We start from the raw sequence: 4050 nt of genomic DNA on the forward strand, positions 1-4050 counted from the left end.
TATAATAGTGTATAGAGTATTTATTATATACTCAGTGATTAATGAATTCAATATTTATATAATGAAATAAGACCAGCTCTGATTCCATATTAAAGTATTATTGGAAACAATTTGTATACAAGTAATATTAATTGAAACTATACTTTATCTTATATATGAACTAAATATTTTTTGTCTACAAAACGTGATCGTAGCGTCATATATGATTTCGAGCAAGTTTACGTGTAAAAGTTCACTTCATGTCTGGTTTTTAAAGAACGTCGCATATGTATATGTTTTATAAAAGTCTACACTTTCCTAATATCAACATAAATTCAGTTTTTATTCTTCCAATTTAATATGATTTAAAATATTTAAGTTGATGGGATGACCCGTCGTCGAATGTTCTATCGTCGAAGCTTTCACGGTAGACAGTTATCAATTATGCAACGATTTTATCCCTGAATGGAAGATAAGTAAAATAGTCTGCTAATATCTATTCCATTTCGATACAAGAAGAAAAAAGTCAATTTAGGATTTAATATCATATGTCAGTTCCAATAAGACGGATATATATTTTTTCATAACGTTTTGTATTATGAACGCTTCACATACGTATACTTTGTGCGCAATTTAATAAAAAATAATCTTTAAATGTAGTACACTTATGAAAGAATATTTTAGATAACATTTTAACGTCCCGAAGGTGAACTTCATGTTTTTGCCAAAAATCTGATCTGTTAATTTTATGTTTCTGCGACCTTTTAAGTTTTCTTAAAAGACCTTTCGTCGACGTTTTCTTAAAAGTTTGCTTTAAAGATATCCATTAGAAATCGCATTGATTGGTTTCCAGTGAAAGCAAAAACTTTATTTTCGGAGTAAACAGTTGAAAATGTTATTTATGTATTTGAATCACAATTCTTATTGATTTAGTCGATTATTCACACCTAGATATATAATTTATTCGAGCAACTATAAAACTATAATTGAGCTGAATTATACAGTGCAAATATTGTAAATTTGATTCTAAAATTTATTCTAGGAACGCTAACAAGTCAATTACAGTTCCTTTTGTTAATTTACTTAATAATTACTATGTAATAGACTTTTTATGCAGTATTAGTGGTTTTTAATAAATTTGCAAACCATCAATTTTAAAAATTACCAAATTGACGCAAAACTATGTTTAACTACCACTCCGAGTTGCTTATTTTTAGTTATAATGAATAGTTAAAATGAATTTCATTACTGCAATGTTTACGCAATTATTTATATTTATATTCAAATTTTTCGAATATAAGTAGTGTTTCGAAATATTTTATACTTACAAACAAATTTTTTGAAGAAATGTTTTGCCATGTTTTTATATTTATTTTTACTATATTGAAAGTAATAAAATTGTTAATTAATTTCAAGTTGAAGATACTGGCTGTGCCAGTTACAAAGTTATAGCTTTTATTTCAGAAACCGAGCAATCTAGATGTAATAAAATTACTTCTAGTAAAGTATAATAAAGTTGAAAAAACTTTATTTAATATAGAGTCAATTAATTTTATCTAATTAAATTAAGTGCCTGCTATAATTCATATTTGTTTTTACATTTTTTAAACTACATAACATTTTTGTGCAACAGACTGGGAATAAATTGTCTCTTTTTAGATGTTTGAATATAGTTATGATTTCAAATACGTAATTCATCAAACCTAGATAGATCTCTAAGGCGTTTATGATTGAAAGAAGTTTTTGTTCTTGTAAAAATAGTATAAGTGTTTGTGTTAAGATTTTTAATTAGTCTGTCCACTTATATTATTTTCCATAGAATTCTAGTTGAGTAATCTATAATTACTGAATATAATAAATTATAAAAGCATAATATAGAATTCTTTTGATCCAACTATCCTTCATTTTGAAGAAAATTTTCACAAATGACGATTTGCTGAAGGATGTTTCATTCAACTACATAAAATGAAAACATATAACGCAATGAATAAATGCAATGATATTACATCAATTCACAAAACAAATAGTTAGTTTCAAAATTGTTTTAAGGCCTTTTAAGTAATAAAAATCAGTATCGAAAAATTTTCCTTTTGATTTTGTATATTAACATAACTTGTTCTGTGTTTTGACTTTGGACCCTTACTTGCTTTGTGGCAAAATGCCACTTACACCAAGTTCTATATATGTATATATATATATATATGTATATATATTTATATGTACATGTATATGTGTATATATGTAGGTATGTATATTCCTATATATAAATTTAATATGATGATCATTCGATATGGGCGCATGAAATTTACTCCTAGACGAACGCATAGGGAGTTTCACCTAATAATTCATATGCTTCAGCAGGTGTGTTCACCTATCATTTGTATGACGTTTGCAATGACAAGTAACTAGAAGATAATATCCTTTGATATATTATTCAAGTCATACATATGATCTATATCACTGACGTAATGACTTGCAACACTCAATTACAATAACGCGACTTTTTTGGTTATTTTGAACTTTTTTTAAAAGCAATCGCCATATGTTAGCTGCGTAGAAATAAAATATCGAAGCGCGTGGGCGCCGCTCCGCAGTGTTACTGATAAACATTGGTACGGAACCCATAGAAAAGTAAACAAAATTTGTTCTTATTATCAAAATATCTATAAAATACGTGATAAGTTGATGTGCATGTGTCTAATGATCATCTTTGCCCGCCAAATGGCATTTATATTTACTTTTTTTTATTGGATCTCCGAAACCGCTAAACCTAACTTTCCAAAAACTCCGTCAGTTTTTCATTTTGTCAGCTCAAATAATGTTTTTTTTAATCATTCAAATCGGATACTTAGTTCTCTCAAAAACTGCCATTACTTCCATATTTAGTTCTGTATCTCCAAAACGGCTGGACTTTGACAAAAACTAATCAGCACATCTCCCTATCTATAGGAATCGAATGTTTTTTAAACTATTCAAATCAGTTGATCCGTGCGCCCGAAAACTTAAACAAAAAATTGCGGACACAAACACATCAATTTTTTCTAATTATAAGGTACGCCAAAATGTTCAGAAACCTTCAAAACGTGAAGATATGCAAACATTTTCAATTTCGATTTTAGGACGATTACAATAACTTACTCTACGAAAAGTTAAAAATTAATTAACTTCCCGTAGGGCAAGTTATAGTAATCGCAAAAAAATCGAAAATGAAAATTTTTATATATCTTTACGTTTCAGAGGTTTCTGAACATTTTGGCATACCTTAGAAAAAATGGATGTATGTGTGTGTGTGTGTGTGTGTGTGTGTATGTGTGTGTGTATGTATGTATGTATGTATGTGTGTGTATGTATGTGCGGATACAAATTTTCGTCGACGATTTCGGGAACACGGATCAACCGATTTGAATAATTCAAAAAACATTCGATCCGTATTGATAAGGAGACGTGCTGATTAGTTTTTGGCAAAGGCAGGTCAAGCCGTTCCGAAGATACGGGGCAAAAAGTTCCGAAAACGGTAACTCAGTTTTTAAGAGAACGGAGCGTCCGATTTTAATAATTCAAAAAACATTTTATTTGTATTGACAAGATGAAGAATCGATACAACTTTCATGAAGGTAGGTCCAGCGGTTTCGGAGATATAGAGGAAAAAGTAAAAAAATGAGCCATTTGGCGGTCAAAAATGATCATTAGACATATGCACATCAAATTATCAGACATTTTATAGAGATTTTAACAATAAGTATACATTTTGTTAACATTCCTATCGGTTCCGTACCAATGCTTATGCGTTAGACAGCGACGCGGCGCTTACGTGCTTTATATTTTGTCCCTATGTAGTTAAAGCAGTACGATTGCTTTGAAAAAAAAGTTCAGATCTTCCACAATATGTCAAAATAAAGAAAAAAAAATTTTTTTCAAAAAAAACAAATTTTTTAAAAAAAAAAATTTTTTAAAAAAATTTTTTTTTTTCAAAATAAAACTAATTTTTTGTCCAATTTATAGTTTCTCAAAAATCTTATTTTTTCAAAGTAATTTTTTTTCAAAAATGTTAATCGTTTTAAAAAAAAAATA

This window comes from Ctenocephalides felis, unplaced genomic scaffold (genome assembly GCF_003426905.1).
Source record: "Ctenocephalides felis isolate EL2017-DRISC unplaced genomic scaffold, ASM342690v1 CF-g0.4_SCAFFOLD_01886, whole genome shotgun sequence".
NCBI classification, from domain to species: domain Eukaryota; kingdom Metazoa; phylum Arthropoda; class Insecta; order Siphonaptera; family Pulicidae; genus Ctenocephalides; species Ctenocephalides felis.